Raw genomic sequence first — 19,966 nt, forward strand, 5'->3', positions numbered from 1 at the left:
CCATATTGTTCTCCACAGTGGCTGCACCAGTCTGCATTCCCACCAGCAGTGCACAAGGGTTCTTTTTTCTTCACATCTTCACTAGCACTTGTCATTTGTTGATTTGTTGATGATAGCCATTCTGACAGGTGTGAGATGGTCCCGCAATTGTCATTTTGATTTGCATCTCTCAAATGATTAGTGACTTTGAGCATGTTTTCATATGTCTCTTGGCCTTCCTTCTGTCCTCTTTTGAAAAGTATCGATTTAGGTCCATTGCCTTTTTGATTAGGTTGTTTATCTTTCTTTTGTTAAGTTGTATGAGTTCCCCGTAAATGTTGGAGATTAAACCCTTATCGGTGATATAGAGCATAATTTTTTAATGCTTGATTTGCAATATAGTTAGAGATAGTGACCGACGATGATTAAATGACAACAACCATGCTCACCCCTCCCTCCCGCCCCAAAAGATATAGCACATCCAATTCATCTCAAAGGATGACACAAGGCTATTTTTATATATATATTTTTTTCATTTATCAGGCCAAATTCTTAAAAATATCTCAACATCTACAATATGAACCCAGAACTTAATCTCATTCTAAATCTAGTGATTCATCTAAGAATTGAATGCTGATTGTGGCAAATTGTTGGCTTGCTTGTGCTTTTGGTTATTTAGGCAACATCTAAACAATGACAAAGAACACATTGTGGAGTGCTGCTAAAAGATACATTTAGCTTGAAATAAGCATTTTTAAAAAGCAATTATTTAAAATATTAAATTAAAAACTGAAAAAAGGGGTGGAAAATGTTGAGTATCTTCTACAAGCTGGCTAGGATGTAGACATTAGTAGTAACATGATAACAATTTCATTTATAAAAATTAATTCATGCCCTAACCAGTTTGGCTCAATGGATAGAGCATCAGCCTGCGGACTGAAGGGTCACGGGTTCGATTCTGGTCAAGGGCACATGCTAGGGTTGCGGGCTTGATCCCCAGTGTGGGGCATGCAGGAGGCAGCCAATCAATGATTCTCTCTCATCATTGATGTTTCTATCTCTCTCTCCCTCTCTCTTCCTCTCTGAAATCAATAAAAAAATATATATATTTTTTAAAAAGTTAATTCAGGCAGACTAAGACTTTAAATATAAAAGGAAGCCCTAGCTGGTTTAGATCGGTGGATAGAAAGTCGGCCCACAGCCTGAAGGGTCTCAGGTTCAATTCAGGTCAAGGGCACGTACCTCGGTTGCAGGCTCTATACCAGGCCCTGGTCAGGGTGCATGCAGGAGGAAACCAATTTGATGTTTGTCTTTCACATCGATGTTTCTCTCGCTCTGTCTCTCTCCCTCCCAAGAAAATACATACATACATACATACATACATAAGGTAAAACTCAAAAGTTTGAGAAGAAAATGTCTTTATGTCTCTGGAATAGGGAAGTGTTTCTTAAAGGAGATATAAAAAGTTTAACCCATTAGGTAAACACTGATAATTGTATTACATTCTAATTAAGAACTTCTGGTTGTCAAAATAAACCACTAACTTTCAATAATAAAAAATAAATACATAAATAAGAATGGGAGGGGTGGAGAAACCACTATAAAAATAAGAAGATAAGGCACAAACTGAAGAAGAAACTTAATGCTTATATAAAAAAACAGAGAATTACTATTTAGAATATTAAAAATTACTCCTAAAACAACTAATCAGAAAAGAGACAAAAATCCAATAGTAAGTGTGTGTATGTGGGGGGAGGGAGGGCGTTAAACAGAAATTTTGCAGAAAAGTATCTTTATTTTCTAATTTTTCAATCATAAACATATGTTGCTTTTACAAGATAAAACAACACTAACATTTACCTTTAGTTTTTAAAAAAAATATCTTTGTAATTTTTCTCAGGTGGATAAAAAATATGTTTAGCTGTCATGAAAGCAAAGAAAGAGGAAAATATCAGAACAAAGAAGTTATATCAAGCAAAGCAGATCCTTGTATATTCCTGCGGCAAGTGGGTTGAGTATCATGGGTGGTGTTACACCATTCCGCCATAGCAGTAAACCTGAAGAACTTAAGCCGGTATTTCAGTAGGGAGGTGACTGAGTCCTACAATCAGCAGCAGTATAGAAGTAGAGCAAGAAAGGGAAGAGAGCTAATTAAGCTTGGGTGCATTTTCATGCAGATGACCCCTGTGGGAGATGGGGCTCCATCCTGTGGAATTCTGGGAAACTGTGCAGAGGAATTGCCCTAACCAGGTAGGTGATGTTGCTGTGATTTTTAGTCACCAAGTCCTTTCAGTCACTGGTTGAGAGGTGCTTGGGGGGGAGAGTGGAGACAGCAAACTCCCCAGCACTTCTAACCTCTCCTGCCCTCAGGCTGCTCAAGAAGACCGAAAACACCCTCAGGTGAAGCATTGCAGGTGTCTGCAGATGGAAGCCTCCGTCCCATCTGCATGTTCCTCTGCCCAACTTCAGGCACAGCCCCACTGACACAGCTCGTAACACCCTAATGCCTAGACCTCTTGTGCTCTCAAATACTGTTTTAAATTACCTTTTCCCTTGAGTGCCCACATAATAATATGAAGGTATAAGCCTCCTCTGGGGAAGGAAGGAGATAGGGATAAAAAGAAAAAAGGGAATTAAGATTACAATTTGCTTCAAGTGGTCTGTGCTGAACACTGTGTTAGGTGTTGTGAAAATGGAGGAAAAAAAAGGTGTAAGTCATAAATTCTGGTCCACAGAGTTTACAAGAGAATACTTATTATATACACACGAAACAGTTAAATGGAAATAAAGAATATATATAATTAAGTGTCAGTGATACAGATGAAAATGCTGAGGAAAGAGGCATTTCTGTGTTTAAAAATAGGTCATACACCAAGTCCTAGACCAGACCAGAGGATTATATGACAGATGAAAAGGAGGGTGTTCTTAATGATAAGCCCGGCATGAGCAAAAATGTAATAACAGGTGTGCCGAATGCTTTCCCGTCATCTCTCTAGATTCCCCTTCACTCTGCTCTATCCTGCTGTGTGCCAGAAAGGCTGGCCTTTAAGGCTTCCTTGAAATCGGACTTCTAGCAACTTCCTCTGGTAGAGTGTCACTTGAGGTCAAAGAGAAGGAGAGGGAGTTTGGGGTATTTCTGTTTCAGCTCCCTTCTTGCAAAGTCACCCCAAGACAGCTACTTTCTTTTATCAGGGCTTAATTATAGTCAGCAGGCCTCTCCTCTCTCCTCCCTCCTTTCTCCTCTCTCCTCGCTAGATCTGGGAACTGCTCTCTTACTAGCCTAGGTGTACTGCACTGTTCCTTGTAGTGTTTCCTAGAACCTGTCCTCACCTTTGTTGAATTCTCCTTAAATTGCTCCTTAAATGTCCTGGGAGTTTTTTTGCCTGCAGCCAGACTGACAGGGTGGCAATGGGCTCCCCCAGAGGACGGAAGACTAAAATGGCGGAGCTTGAGGGAAATGTTCATGGAGAGAAGTAGAGGCAGGTAAAATGGACATTGCTTTTTTGTTTTTCATACACACACACACACACACACACACACACACATATTTTTTTATTGATTTCAGAAAGGAAGGGAAAGGGAGAGAGAGAGAGATCAATGATGAGAGAGAATCATTGATTGGCTGCTTCCTGCACGCTCCTACTGGGGATAGAGCCTGCAACCCGGGCATGGGCCCTTGACTGGAATGGAACCTGGGACCCTTCAGTCCTCAGGCCGAAGCTCTATCCACTCAGCCAAACCAGCTAAAGCTATGTTTTTCTAAAGAAAATGGTACTCCAGACTTGAGGATAATATTCCGAATGAAGTTGAAAAACTGAACTGACATGTAAATGGCTGCTTGCCAGTGAACATGTGGCAAAGGCGATTATGTATCTTCTATCACAAGCTTTGCTTGGCCTCACCTGTTTCCTATGTAAAGGAAGAGTTTTTGTGTGGTACCTCAAGCAGGCGGGCCCATACTCAATTGCCCTCGAGGTTTCTATGATTCAAGTCTCAGCTGCTGAAAAGTAGCATCTGAAACCTTCCAAACAAGCTGAACGACAGGCTATTCTACTCTATAATCCAGTTTTGCCTCTGAGGAAACGGAAAGGTTTTCTTACTAGTTTTGTTTTCTAGAAAAAGAAATGCAATTATAACAATTTCTCTTTTTCTTTAAAGCAATCTCTCTCTCTCTCTCTTCTCTCTCTCTCTCTCTCTCTCTCTCTCTTTTGTTTAGTTAATCTTCACCTGAGGATATTTTTCTCATTGATTTTTAGAGACAGTGGAAGGAAGGAAGAGAGAGAGAGAGAGAGAAACATCGACACGAGAGATACACATCCTTGGTTGCCTCTCACACGTGCCCCAACCAGGCCGGAGATCGAACTTGCAACCCAGGTACGTGCCCTTGACCAGGAATCAAACCCAAGACCCTTCCGTGTGTGGCCAATGCTCTAACCACTTAGCAACACTGGCCAGGGCCAATTTCTCTTTTTTAATGCTGGCTTATAAACTCCCAAAGAGAATCACTTACAAAGAGAATCTGAAAAATTGAGCCTCTTTCTGTACCATTTGTACAAGGATCATGGGTTCATGAGTTCTAGGTTGTGCTGAGTACAGTCAGCAACCATTTACATCATCTTCAAAAGGTTGCAACATGGTAACCTCAAAGCATTGTCTTAGAGCCTCTGTGCAAACAGGTCAAGGCCCAGTGAAGCCAATTCACATACCTTCTCTGCTACTTCCCTGGTTGTTAGTGTGCTCAGACGCAGGGAAACGTCCTAGGACTGGAAATCTACCTCCATGACTGGAGGGCAGGGAAAGGCAGAAGACAGAGGCTGGCCACTCCAACAAGGTACTTCGTAGAGTTTATTACAGGAAACTAACATATAAGGCACGACTTGGGAGGCTGCGAGACAAAGTGGATCCCTGAAGTGCTTCCTAGACACCAGAGAATTACATGGGATAAGGTGGGGGGTAGTCATGGGCACTAGTATTTGAATGCTATAGGAAATTGCGCGCTTAACCAGTTCAGGACAACAGCCTGTTCCAGGATCCAGCTTGGAGCAGGAGGCAGGGGAGGGGTTTATGTCAGAATGGACATCAACTGCTATCTTTGAGGTCGTTTTCTGGAAGCACTCCTGATCTCCGATTTGGTCCCAGGACAGCTCTCTGGGGACGACAACCGTCATGCCATGGAACAGTCTCTCCTCCACACTCGATTATCTCTTTCAATCAGTGGTTTTCATCAGCTGGTCTCTTCATGGCTCCTGACTGCCATGCCTTCTTTCTCCACTGACCCAGTGAAAGAGCAGTCCTAAAGTGCTAATTAGGAAGGAAGGAAAGCCTGCAAGCCGGGGCAGGCCACTGTGCTGGTTCCAAAATTTGGAAGCAGCACATTTTGTTTGTCAGAGACAAATATTATCCTTTTTGCAACTGGAAATTCCAACCCCTCAGGCCTATAGTGAGATTGTTTTGCTGGATCGGTGGTCATCAGTGACTCAGTCATTCTTCCACCATCATATATGTGACTTCCTCCTTCAAATAACCTCATAGTCGTCAATGAAAAGAAGACTTGAACCTTTGTAGATTTAGGAAAAGAGGTTTTATATATATTGATTTCAGAGAGAGGAAAGGAGAGGGAGAGAGAGATAGAAACTCCAATGGTGAGAGAGAGTCATCCATCACTGGCTGGGCCCGTCCAAGGACCTTACTCGAGAGCAGAGTTCCAAGAAGACTTGAAACAGTGCTCTAACGTTAGGAAAGGGAGGGGATGCTCAGATATACAGGAGGACAAAGAAAAATACAACTATGCACCAGCGGTTTTAGTTAGTTATATTCGAAGGTGAACAGTTTTACATCAGGTGGAGAGACTATCCAGATAAGGTTGGGTCATCAAGCACCTGGAGGTGGGAGTGTGGGAAGAGTCTGGAAGCAATTATTTTTAAATTTTTATCAGAATGTGTGAAGAACAGCCTCTGCCTTCTATAACTTTTTATCTTTTTTATTGGAACTGTTGGAAAGTGTACAGTGGCTGGCCCCACCGAAGGCCGTGGTTAGGAATGTGTTGTGTTCCCTGGGGTGATGATCAAGCTGGAGCAGCAGCTTAGACAGCCTTTCCTCTCTCAGAGTCCTAGACGGCTGCTAAGATCTAAGTCATTACTGCCAAAAGGAAAGAAGGAAGAGCTGGGCTGGTGTGGCTCGGCATTGACCCAGGAACCAAGAAGTCGCAGGTTAGATTCCCAGTCAGGGCTCATGCCTGGGTTGCGGGCTCCATCCCCAGTGGGGGATGTACAGGAGGCAGCTGATTGATGATGTTCCTCTCTCATCGATATTTCTCTCTCTCTTGTCATCTTCCTTCCTCTCTCTCTAAAAGTAAATAAAAACCTTAAAAAAAAAAAAAAAAGGAAGAAAAGAGAGCTACCTCCCAGCTGAATCAATTCCCTTTAGGCAGCCATCCCCAAAGTCCCATGAAACACTGTACTTAAATCTCATGGACAGAATTGAGTCTGTCGGGGAGGATGAAAAACAATCTATTATCTAGGTACATAGTCACCTCCCAAAAGCACTGGAGTTCTTTTATTAATGAAGAAGCAAAAAGATACTGTTTAAGCAGTTAGCAGTATCTACAATGATGCATTTATTTTAATTAAAAAAATCAAATAATAAACTTTTCAGAGATAGATTCCATTAGAAGAATGTGAAGATGATATCAGAAAGCTAATGCCATATGTAATATTTATAATATCTTTTTCTAAAAATACTCATCTGAGGATATTTTTTTCCATTGATTTTTAGAGAGAGTGAAAGGGAAAAACAAAGAGAGAAACATCGATGTGAGAGAGACACATTGGTTGCCTCCCACACACACCTGACCAGGGGATTGAATCTACAACCCAGGTACATACCCTTGACCCAGAATCAAACACATGACCCTTTGGTTCTCGGGCTGATGCTTTAACCACTGAACAACACTGGCCAGGGCTAGATCTTTATCTTAATGAAACATCATGCATTTAAATTTATTATTGGAATTGAGACACAATTGTATTTTGTTTCACTGTGCCAGTTTCTACCATGCATAGGGATATAATTTTGTTCAGAAATGTATTACACATATTTCAAACATAGAGATTGGAAAACAAAGTTCCTCTCCATGTGTTTTATTGATAACTGAAGTCACAGCACTTCTGGAGTGTGGTAGGGACGGAGACAAATTGCTCTCGAGAGAATTCCACTCCCCACATATGCAGCCTGAAAGCTGCACCACGTCTAGGCAACCTCATGGGAAGCGGAAAGCGTTTGACTTGGGCAGGGTGGAACAGCAAAAGTGAACTGTTAAAAATGGAAAAACAACCACCACCTCTGATTAAATGATAAATTAAAAAAACTCACCAACACTAGTAATTTTCAAAAGAATTTTGTGTACAAACTGAACTAGCAGTGGCCATACGAAGGACACCTTCTCTTTTAGCTCCATCCAGCCACCTAGGCCCAAACTCTAATCACTCTAAACAAGAACAATACAATATACCAGTTATGGAAACATATCCTCAAGTATAGTCCTCTAGTCTAGCTCATAGATGCAGCCTTCTCCTTCCACTCGACATTTAAACTCAAATTCTGTCTTCTATAGATATTCTGGAGAGAACTAGCCCTTGTTAGGTCTGATCAAATAATCGAATCGATACTCCCTCCCTTGGGAAACTGACCTTTTGCAACCAACATTCCCTTTCATTTGAACCACATTCCATTTACTAAGACCAGTAACTTTCCCCTCCGGACTTGCCCAGTACCCGGACCCACCCAGAGAATTCCCTGCTGAAAAAGCCCACCTAGAGTCCTCTAAAACATCTTATTTCCAGGCCCCTTGATGCTGAAGCCATTTTGGGGCTCCTGAGTATTTATTAAACGGCTGTTATATACCAAGTACTGTGCTCCTACTTTCTATTTAAGAAGCTCTCAGACAAATGAAAGAGGAGATAACTAATTAAAATGCTTACTGATAAGTGCTACCTTAGGGGCAAAAATAGGTTGTAATAACCTTGGTTGGTGCGGCTCAGTGATAGGGCATCAGCTCGCACATGGAAGGGTTGCAGGTTCAATTCCTGGGCCTGGTCAGGGCTTGTGCAGAAGGCAACCAATTGTGTCTCTCTCACATCGGTGTGTCTCTCTCTCTGGCTTCAACTTCCACTCTCTCTAAAAATAAATGGAAAAAAATATCCTCAGGTGAGAATTAACAACAAAAAGTTTGCAATATAAGCGTATATATACACTTGGCGCCCATGTATGCAAATTAACCCACCATCTTTGTTGGGTTGATTTGCATACTCACTCCTGATTGGCTGGTGGGTGTTGTGAAGGTACAGTCAATTGGCATGTTACTCTTTTATTAGGTAGATTAGGGGTAAAGACTTAAAATGCAATTGTTGACTGAGGTTAAAGAGCCGAGGACCGAGGTAACTGGGCGCTCGTATATAGGAGGCATTAACGCAGGATAGAGGGGTACTGTAACCAGGAAGGACTTCCTGATGAAAACCGTATCTAAATTGGTATTGGATGCTGAGTAGGAGTTAGCCATGCAAAGAGGAAGAAAGCACAGCAATTACAAAGGCCAGAAAGAAATTAGGGAAATACAAATATTTCAAAGGGAGAGTGAAAAGAGGTCAGCAAAGAAATGTTTAGAGATACCTATGTCAGATTGCTAGTGAGGGTAATGGATGAAAGAACCGTCCTAAACTAACTAAAATAGCATAAGCGGGGCCACTGGGCCAAGGCCAGAAAAAACAAGTTTGTAGTGTGGCAGAAGGCAGGAAGTGGTTGTTGTTAAGGGAAGCTGAAGCATCACACTGAAGGGTGGCTGTGGAGAACCGTGATAAGATAGGAGAGGAATGGGAAGGAAGGTTAGCCTGCAGGCCAGTGACTCTGACCTGGACAGGGAGGGGTGGTGTTGAGGCTCTTTAAGGAAGTTTTCATAGACAGGCAGCTGTCCAGAGGACTGCCTTCTAGTTGCAAACTTTGCCTCCAAGGCAAATGAAGATAAAATTGTTCTCTTCGTTAATCTTTCCAAATCTCTCCATAGGCCACATCTGAAATTCTTTTGGCTATTATAAAGTCTTTTATTCCAGGACTAGAGGCCCGATGCATGAAGATTCATGCAAGAATGGGCCTTCCTTCGCCTGGCTGCTGGCACCACCTTCGCTCTGGCCGGAGCCGCCTTTCCCCTCCAGCCCGGAGCCTCCCATGCTGCCCAGAGGCCCGGAGCAGCTAGGGTGGTGCGGAAGCCTGCGTCGTCACCATGGTGATGACACAAGCATCCCACCCCGCTCCCGACCACTTGGCGCCCATGTATGCAAATTAACCCACCATCTTTGTTGGGTTGATTTGCATACTCACTCCTGATTGGCTGGTGGGTGTTGTGAAGGTACGGTCAATTGGCATGTTACTCTTTTATTAGGTAGATTAGGGGTAAAGACTTAAAATGCAATTGTTGACTGAGGTTAAAACAGTGCAATTTATTCAGACCAAAGTACAACAATGTGCCAATAGATATCAGATCATTTCCAGTTTTAATTTATGGGATTTTAGGGAAAGGAAGGAGTTTTTAATGGAAGATCCTTACTTATTAAGGGCCTGTCCTGTTGGGTCTCAAATGGAGACACGGAGCAATGAATAAAAGCTAACAGATACTCTTAGTCAGATTTAGAAAATATGTGTTTTTTCCTTTCAGTTGAGGTTGTAAAGGAGAAAAAAAGTTTTTTTCAACCCTCCTAAAGTCCCTGGCTGGGTCTGAAATTTAAACTAACAAAGACAGATTATCAGGAGAAAAATATACAAATTTTATTGAATTTTTACATGTACATGGGAACTTTCACAAGAGAATGAAGACCCAAAGAAGTGACCAGAGCAGGAAGCTTTTATACCTTTTAGACAAAGAAAGAAATTTGTGAAGAATTGACAAGACAAAGGTGTTTGGGCTAGGGTAAGTGGCGAAGAAGTATCTAGGAAGACAAGGGTTAGTGTAATAAGGTTTGTTTATACAGCCTTCTCAGCCCTAAATTCCCTCTCGTGATAAGAATGTCTTTCTTACTGGTACAGGGGGAGTACCTTCTACCTAGGAGTTTTATGGCCTATTTGGGGGAAAGGGGAGAGGTGGTGGGAGGGGAGATAGTGACATTCCTCTTTCTGTCATCAAATTCCTTCAGTTGAACATATTCAATATGCCAAGCTGTCATATTTTGGGGTAGCATATCTTGAACCACATCAAGGTATAGCTTGTTTTGTAAGATATATATTTAAAAAATAATTATTTGAGAGCATTGTTGTGGATATGTCATTTCTTAGGGAGAAACCCTCCCCCCCTCCTAGTTTATCATTAGCTTTGAGAATTTCACTTAATTTTCAGAAATTTTGCCTGACTCCTCTCTCCCAACAAATAGCTCTACATTGGTGTACTTTACATGTTCCTCCTCCCCTGGCCACTCTATGCATACTGTTAGGTCTGATCAGATAATTGAATCGATACCCCTTCCCTGGAACTGACCTTTAGACCACATCATACCCGACATTCCCATTCGCTTAGACCACATTCCACTTGCTAAGACCATATTCCACTTGCTGACCATTACCTTTCCCCTCCGGACTTTCCATCCATAGAGTTCCATGCCAAAAAAAGGCGGCCTAGAGTCCTATAAAACCGATGATTCCCCATCCCTGAGTGCTGGTGCCATTTTGGGGCTCAGCCCATCGGGTCTCCAGATGACCTAATAAATTTATAATCCTTATCACTTTAGGCCTATCTATTTCTCATACCTGTCTCCTCTACTAGATATTAAGTCTCTATCAGAGCAGGGATTTCAGTTTTGTTCACTGTGTATTTCCCGGTTCTTTGCTCAGGGTCTGGTATATAGTAGATGCTCAAATATTCTTGAACAAATAATTAATAGCAATATGGAAACATGGTGTATATTTCTTCAATGTAGTTAGTAACTACAAGTATTCTATTGTTTGCATAAGTCAATTAGCAGAGAAAAAGATCTGCTCCATAAACATATTTTTAGGAAACACTGCATACCTGACTAAAAAGAGTTCAGATTATAAAAAAAAAAAAAAAGAATTCTATTAGAACATGGTCTTATGAAATATACATTGTAGTATATCATGCTTCCAGACAACTTTTATATTTTGTGTGTGTGCACTTTAAAACTGGTGTTGCTTTATTTTTTCTAAGGACGTTTGCATTACATTTGCAAAATATGCTCTGAAGAGAAATATTTTAAAATATTAAGAATTATTTATTTCTACTTCTGCTATGTAAAAAAAACAAGTGGTTTTCTTTTTTTAGAAATGAAATTTCAAATGGAAGTAGTCACTTTTGGGTTTTTACATAAGATGCTATTGTAAAAAAAAAAGCTATTTTCTAGCATAATACAAACCTATGTGTTAATATTCATAAATGTACTTCAGATTGAATTTATTCTGAACTAGACTCCTAGGGTTGTAGAAGCTGGAGGTTGCTTTAACAAAAGACACATGTAGGGGAATACCCTCTTGTAAAATTTTTTCTTTGCTTTCTCTTCATCTCTGCCCTCCCACACGCCATTGACTTTATTGAAGAGTTCCTTTACTTCAATATCACTTTTACTTTCATGTTTGTAGCAGAGAATGCTTAGGTCAATACACTGCTTCCTTAAGTTTATAACCTGGGGTATGTATAAACACGAGCTGTTTGGTATGTCCTTTGTGGAGCATGTGGAGACAATGATATAGGAGTAAACATAGAAGCCTTTTTTTCCTTGTCTTGTGTGTGTATTTGTTTTGTTTCTGAAAGGCATAAACCCGAAGAACACCATGCGCATGAGGAAACCTGGTGGATGTAAAAATAAACTACATTTTGCATGGACAGTAAAATGAAGAAACTGAACAACTCCAGAGGTGTTTGCGCAGTATCCTATCCAAAAATGTGTTTTGAGGACTTGGCTAGGCCCCGGCCTGCCACATCAGGGCAGGACAACCCTGCCCGTCCCTGGAGACTCCCGCGGCCCCAGGAGGGACGCGGGGCGGCGGGGGGAGGTCCCCTAGAACCACACTTCCCAGAGTGCCGTGCGCCGCCCGGGGCGCTCTCCTCGCCCCGCCCCCGGCCCCGCTCCGGGGGCTGAGGCGGAGGAGCCGGGCTCCGGCGCGGGGAGGTGCGCGCGTCAGGCTGGCTGTTCGCGGCTGGTGCCTCGCAGCTGCGGGGACCCGGTGGCGCGGCTGCGGTCTCGGCGAGGCCAGAAGGAAGCGAACGGAGGGCAGAGCCGAGGACCGAGGTAACTGGGCGCTCGCTCCCCTCGCTCCCCGCGCCTTTGTGCGCGCCCCGCGCCCTTGCCGAGCCGTCTCGCCCCAGCTGCAAACCCTAACGCCGCCCTGGCTTGGGCGCCGGGCATCGGGCGCCGCCAGCCCCGCGAGCGGTCACCGAACTCCACAGCCGGAGGCTCTGGGCCCGTGAAAGCCGCACGCTTCCTGGCGTCCTCCTTGGCGGGAGGAACGGGGTCGCGTTCCCCGAGGGGAGCCCCAGCCTCGGCGCTGTCCGCGTCGCCGGCCGCCCCCGGCGCGCTCCTGCCGGTCTTTCGGAGGCAGAGAGCCAGGCAGGTGCTTGCGGGGTCCGGGGAGCGCGGGCTGCGCTGCCGACCAGGCGCCCCGGGGAACCGCTGTGGGGGCGGAGCGGGTGGGCTTTCTCCCGGCCCTGCAGTTCGGGGACTCGCAGCCGGCCGGGGGCTTAGCGGCCTGGCCGGGACTTGCCCCGGGGGCAGGTGGCCTGTCCCGGGCCAGCGGGTCCTGCCTGGGGCGGGGGCGAGACTGGCCCCGGGGCGGCCCGCGGCGCGGCCTCAGTGCTGGTGGAGGGGGCTTCTGCCCGCAACAGGTGCCCCTCCCGCCGTGGCCTGACACCTCTGGGTGTGACACCGGACACGGCAGCCTTTTCCACGCGCGCGGCCGCTCAGTGCGGAGTTGTTCGCCTGCGGCGATGCCAGCCTGGGTCCTGGGCTTCCTTATCAGCGTGCGGGTTTCTGCGGGAGCCCGACGCGGCTACCCGGTCGGAGTGTTCTAGCCTGCGGCTCGCCCTCCCCTGGGTTTGCACACTCCCAGGCGCCTGGGTTTGCAAAGCCTTTTCTGTATTTTTCCCACCAGGCAGTGTTGAAGCAGGTGACTCTTTGTAGAAAATTGAACTTTTCTCCTTCCTTTTCATCTGTTTCAATAGCATCACCGCCTCTAGCCCTTTGCCCTGTGCTAGTGTGGGGGCTAAAATATATCCATTCTTTTCTCCCACCTTTTTAAGTTCTTCTGCGCTGGGCTCCTTATCAAATTAATAAAGACATGAAAGGAGAAAAATCAGAGTTTTTCTTATATGTGCTTGAGGAATTTACATGAGCGCGAACATTCCAAAGACAGCGAGGCAACATTGGGTATGTAAGACATTTTGGACAAAGGAAGAAGGGGGGAGGAGAATGGGCTACTTACAGGTGGCTGGAGAGCAGAACATACAGGGCAGGAAAGTCCTTGCTAGGCAACTCAGAAGCAGTGCGACATTGTGGGGGGTATCTAGCCCACAGGCGTCCGCCTGAAGGCCCCCCCACCCTTTTTTTTTTCTAAAAACAAACAAACATACATAATTCAATTTAGGTTAAGGCGAAGGTGTAAGATATCCTTCCTGAAGCAGATTTCTCTGTCTGAATGTGTTGGGCAGGAAAAGGGGCAGGGTCAGAGGTTCCAGGTCTTGTTTCTTAATAAACAGCTTAAAATCAACATCCCTGAAAAGCAGCTTCAGGGACGCAAAGCTTTGGTTCTCTTCACTAATGTCACCACGTTGGAAGAAATCTTTGGGAAAAGGTTTTTGAAAAAACTTGGGCTGAGAAGTATTTTATCAGCTGGTTGTACCTTTTCTTTCTTTTTTGTATTGCTTTTGTGAACAGAAGAACCATTCAGATCTGTAGAGAATTTTTATGAGTTTAATTGAGCCAACTTGATGACAGTTACCTGGAAGCAAAATCTCAATGGATTGAGAAAATGCTCTGGAAAATGGCAGTTTTACCCCTTATTTTACTCATCAGAATCAAAGGGGAAGACATACAGGGGTTACATGAAATTCATTGGTGATAGATTAGGGAGGGAGGGAGGGAGGGGAGTGGGAGAGCTCTCTGGGAGTGGGTAAAAAGTAAACCAGAGACTCATACTTCTTTTACGTAGGTGGGTAGAGGAAAGTGACGTTAACAATTAACACGATAATAATAACTATGAGGGGATTTGTGGTCTCTGCTCTGGAGAGGTGGTTGTGCTTTGAGGGATCCAGAAAAAATAAAAAGGAAATTTTTTTTTTTTATATTCCAAAGGCATGTTATCACACATGTTATCGGAGGTGCAAAAAGACGACAGGAGCAGTTACGGTGAAAATGACCTTTGGCAGGGAAAATGCCGCCGTGGAACATGACTACCCACCATGAACTGCTTTTCGTTAGAAAGTGTTCATTTCAGACCGTACTATGTGGTTACGTTCTGTCTCTGAGTTTGTAACACCGCCGAGCTTGTCAGGTTTAGTAGGTGGTGCCCTCCCCGTCCCCTTTTTCCTTCCATCCACACTTTTCTCCTTATAAGTTGATAGTTGTTCAGCTCTTGGTGCTCTTCACCCTCACTCTGCGAAGAAATCCTCTTCCCCCATCTCCCTCATGTCTTGACCCTGCCAGAGGGTAGACGGGTGAGCAGAGGACCTTTGCTTGGCAGTGGGGTTTTTCATTGGCTGTTGCTTTTCCTCTTTTTACAGTCATCCGTATTAGTTCAGTCAACCCATGACCCACTTCAAACTTTTAGTCACTTTATAGATTGCCTTTAAGATACCAAGTAGTATGAATCCTATCTAATAAAGAGGGGATATGCTAATTGACCATCACACCCTCACAAAGATGGTGGCGCCCACCGCCAATAAGGAGGGAATATGTTAATTGACTGCCATGCCCTCAAAGATGGCGGCACCCACAGCCACAAGATGGCGGTGCCCAGTCCCCTTAGCCCTGCTGGGGTGGCAGGCGCGGGACACAGCCGGGCCCACCCGCAGGCAGGTCCGGCGGCTCCATGAGCCTGCCTCTGGAGTCCCCTATCCCCTCAGCCCCCCAGCTGCCCAGGGCTGGCCCGAGGCACAGACAAGCCTACAATGCCGGCTGCCCAGCCACCTAGGGCCGGCCCGAAGTGCAGGCAAGCCTCAGATGGCAGCTGCCCAGCCACCCAGGGCCGGCCTGAGGCACGATCAAGCCTCAGATGGCAGCTGCCCAGCCGCCCAGGGCCGGCCTGAGACACAATCAAGCCTCAGATGGCAGCTGTCCAGCCGCCCAGGGCTGCCTGAGGCGCAGGTAACCAGGGCCGGCCAAGGCTTGTGCTGCTGGCAGTGGCAGCAGCAGAGGTGTGATGGGGGCGTCACCTTCCCCTGATTGCTGGGTCACCTCCCGCCCCTGAGGGCTTCTGGACTGTGAGAGGGGGCAGGCCGAGCTGAGGGACTCCCCATCCAGTGCATGAATTTTCATGCACCGGGCCTCTAGTATAAATATAAGAAGAAATTTCAGGATACTGTACCTCAACTATTACATTTAGCTTTGAGACAGGCAGTAAGCCAGGACAAGCAGAATAGGAAAACTGAGACAGCCGGTTAAATAGCCAACCAGTATACAGCCATCTAGTAAATCTCAAAATCCTATATTCTGAAACCAGGGACACTTAAGAGTAAATGGTTTACATGTGTCCCTGGATCCGGGTGAGGCCTCATGCACCTAGGTCCGGGTGAGGCCACGTGCCCCTGGGTCTGGGGGAGGCCAAGCGCACCTGGGTCCGGGTGAGACCATGTGTCCCTGGATCCGGGTGAGGCCTCGTGCACCTAGGTCCAGGTGAGGCCACGTGCCCCTGGGTCTGAGAGAGGCCACGCACCCCTGGGTCCGGGCGAGACCATGTGTCCCTGGATCCGGGTGAGGCCTCGTGCACCTAGGCCCGGGTGAGGCCACGTGCCCCTGGGTCTGGGAGAGGCCAAGCGTTCCTGTGTCCGGGTGAGACCATGTGTCCCTGGATCCGGGTGAGGCCTCGTGCACCTAGGCCCGGGTGAGGCCACGTGCCCCTGGGTCTGGGAGAGGCCAAGCATCCCTGGGTCCGGGCGAGACCATGTGTCCCTGGATCCGGGTGAGGCCTTGTGCACCTAGGCCCGGGTGAGGCCACGTGCCCCTGGGTCTGGGAGAGGCCAAGCGTCCCTGGGTCCGGGTGAGACCATGTGTCCCTGGATCCGGGTGGGGCCTCGTGCACCTAGGCCCGGGTGAGGCCACGTGCCCCTGGGGCTGGGAGAGGCCAAGCGTCCCTGGGTACGGGTGAGACCATGTGTCCCTAGATCCGGGTGAGGCCACGTGCCCCTTAGTCCGGGTGAAGCCGTGCCCCTGGGTCCGGCCGAGACCAAACCAGAGGGAGTCGGACCTCCGTTACCACCATTTGTCCACCATCCAGAGCTGAGGGGTCAGTGCTGACATGTACACATAAGGAACTGGTGGACATTGAAATTGGGTCTCAAAAGAACTGTTGGTCCGGAAAGAAACTCACTACAGACTGATCCATCTGCCTGTCAGCATAACTATTATAGCTCGTCTCACATTCAGTTCTCATAAGTATATATCTAGTGACATATGATCTCGCTCATCTAGGGGAAATGATGAACAACATAGACTGAGGAACAAGAACAGAACCAGAAGCAAGGAGGCATCGATCGGACTATCGGGCCTCAGAGGGAGGATAGGGGAGGGTGGGGGGAGGGGGAGAGTTCAACCAAAGGACTTGTGTGCATGCATATGAGCCTATCCAACGGTGAAGTTCAACAGGGGGTTGGGGCATGCGTGGAGAGGGGGGGGGATGGGAATGGGGGGATGAGGACAAATATGTGACACCTTAATCAATAAAGAAATTAAAAAAAAAAAAAAGAGTAAATGGTTTAGCCCTAGCCAGTTTGGCTCAGTGGATAGAGCATCAGCCTCCAGACTGAAGAGTCCCAGGTTCGATTATGTCAAGGGCATATGCCAGGATTGTGGACTCGATTCCCAGTAAGAGGTGTGCAGGAGGCAGCTGATCAATGATTTTCTCTCATCGTTGTTTCTCTCTCTCTCTCCCGTCCTCTCTGAAATCAATAAAAATGTATTTTTTAAAAAAAACACTCTTAAAAAAAAAAAAAGAGTAAATGGTTTACACTTCTCCCCAACTGGAGTATAAATAGCTTAAATTACCCTTACTCCAGGAGAAATCCAGTTAGTACCATTTGTGCCAGCCATACCCAAGGACAGATGAAGTTACGGGAGTAAATTTCATTTTGATACATCAGCATAAAACTGATGAGTATTTTATTGAGATTCTCCCATAGACCTCCCCAAAATTCCCAGCCTTTAAAAGCCCTCAAAATGAAGGTCCCCAGGGTACTCGCTCTTTCCCCCAGGAGAGCATGCCCGTGCCTTTCCCTTCCCCATTCCCCTCTTCTTCCCCCTCTGTTTCCCCCACAGATAAGCCTCTCCTAAACTCTAAAGAACTCCCCAGGACCAGCAACTGGGCCGCTCTCCCAGGCTAATCCCTTGACCCTGTCTCCAGGGCCCCCTTTTCTCTGACTTCCAGTGAGCCAAAGCAGACCTCTCTAGGCTCTCCTGTTGCTTCTTTATCCTAAGCCCTTCCTTGTTTCACTGTTCCCAGCTTTAATAAACACACTCTCAAAATCACCTGGACTTGTGTTGTGAAATCTTTCCTGCACGAAGTCAAGAACCCACACACTACCGGCTAGTCCGCTCCTGGTCACTCCCCTTTCTGGTAACAGCTTTACCATATTAGCATCTAAAGCTACTAATTCTTTAGCATTTGATAAGATTACTATCATTGTCTTTTATGATGATATTATAGTCTGTAGTAATTGCATGTTCTGTAAATTCAGTCAGGGAGTGTAATTAAAAAAAAACACACACACATCATTTCTCGTTGTTAAGAAGAAAGTAAGGTAGATAAAATTTGACACCCTTTTCCCTTTTCAAAATAGAGTTTATATTGAGAGCAGTTTTAGGTTCATAGTAAAATTGAGATTTCTCATATACATTCTGTCCCCATGTGCCCTCTGCCCTGTCCCACATATGCACAATCTCCCCAGCTATCAAATCCCCACACTGGAATGGTAAATTTATGACAACTGATGAACCTTCATTGATACATTGTTATCACTCAAAGTCCGGAGTTAATATTACAGCTTACTCTTGGTGGTGTACATTCTATCTATGGGTTTGGGTAAATGACTCCTTAAAAACAAGTCAAGAACTTTTAAGAGTTGTAGAGAATTGAAATGGGTGTTATTTTTAGAAGATTAAAGAGAATATTTTAAACGTCCTAAAAATGAATTTCAGATAGCTTTTCTGTTTTAAAAAATTGGATGTTTAAACTTTGGTTTCTTATATTTGAATTTTCAACAATTTTTTTTTTTTATCTTCACCTGAGGATAATTTTCCATTTATTTTTAGAGAGAGTGGAAGAGAGAGGGAAAGAAAGAAAGAAATGTCGATGTGAGAGAAACACATCAATTGGTTGCCTCCTGCACAAGCCCGGCCCAGGGCGGGGAGGAGCCTGCAGCCAAGGTACATGCCCTCGACCGGAATCAAACTTGGGACCCTTTGGTCCGCAGGCTGACGCTCTATCCACTGAGCCAAGCCAGCTAGGGTGACAATTATTTATTTTTGTATATTAAGAACTAAAGAGACTAACCTTGTTGGCTGTGTGACCATGGTGAGTTATTTTCTGAACCTGTTTCTTAGCTGTAAAAGGGGGTTAAAAATGTTCATAATATGTGAAATAGTTTCATAAACAGTAAGCACTATGATATTCATTGATAGCATTAGTCACATGCTGTTTTTTCAAATGCTGCTAGTATAGTTTATTTTCCGTGAATACAGGTTATGTAAATACCGTTAAAACTTTTTTTTTCTAAGGGCTGGTTATACAAGAGAATTCATTATCTGGTTATGCATACTTTCTGTGAGTCAGAGGTAAAACTATCGAAGAAGGTCAAAGGGACCTTGGGAAAATTTCTACTTCATCTTGCTGGGGTTCTGTGTGTGTGTATGTGTGTGTGTGTGTGTGTGTGTGTGTGTGTGTGTGTGTGTGTTTTCTGTGTTCATAAATAAAAATTTATTGGAACACAGGTATGCTAATTTATTTACATATTGTTTATGGCTGATTTGTATAAACACTAAAGTTAAGTCGCTTTGACAGAAACATCTACCCTGACAGCCTAAGGTATTTATTTGTCTGGCTCTTTTGATAAAAGTTTTGCTGACCTCTGCTGTCATTGAACATTATAAAGAAGAAATTTAAAAAAAAAAAAAAAGAAGAAATTTCATACCTTTAGTGAGATGGCAAGATCACTTCTCCCAGCAATCTTTCCAGATAAAAATCTCCAGCATTTGAAAGTTAATAATCTATGAAACCTTTTTACTGCTTCCAACAATAGCAGTTACCTACACCCACACACCTTTCAGTCTTCAAAACCAGACCGGGTTAGCCACACATTGTCTAGTCTGGTGGGCTGGGGTCCCATGTTCCCAGGAAACACATGGGATGATATTTCTGCCACTGTCTCTCTGGCCAGGGCTTTGACATAGGCCACACCCATTCTCCAACACACAATATCACATCTTTTCCAAGTTGTTTAGGGATATAATAGTTCTATTTATAGAACTGAATGGGTAAGAACAATGTAGGGAGGGCAGAACTATACTTAACTATTTTCTGCACGAGTTCAAATAGTTAGAAAGCAAACTTCAACCAATATCCTTGATAGCTAGAACCTATGGAGTGATTAATACGTTAAAAAGTGACCCATTTTCTTTTACAAAGTGATGAGTCATAAAAGCACTTTTTAGTAGCATCACTACATTGAATGACAATACATTGCTGTGCAGAATTGTAATGTCATCTTGCTGGTTCTTAACCCGACCTA

At 44.9% G+C, this 19,966-nt stretch overlaps 1 protein-coding gene across 3 annotated transcripts in view; it reads left to right on the plus strand.

Moving 5' to 3' along the window:
- Positions 1–12,103: 12,103 nt before the first annotated feature.
- The window catches only part of KLHL8 (kelch like family member 8), a 43,323-nt gene continuing 35,460 nt past the window's right edge, over positions 12,104–19,966 (plus strand). For all 3 annotated transcript variants that reach the window (XM_054727604.1, XM_008143577.3, XM_054727614.1), the window contains exon 1: positions 12,104–12,263. The gene's annotated coding sequence lies outside the window, so the exon portion shown is untranslated. The remainder of the gene's footprint in view (positions 12,264–19,966) is intronic.

Source organism: Eptesicus fuscus, chromosome 2 (assembly GCF_027574615.1).
Source record: "Eptesicus fuscus isolate TK198812 chromosome 2, DD_ASM_mEF_20220401, whole genome shotgun sequence".
Taxonomy (NCBI): Eukaryota; Metazoa; Chordata; class Mammalia; order Chiroptera; family Vespertilionidae; genus Eptesicus; species Eptesicus fuscus.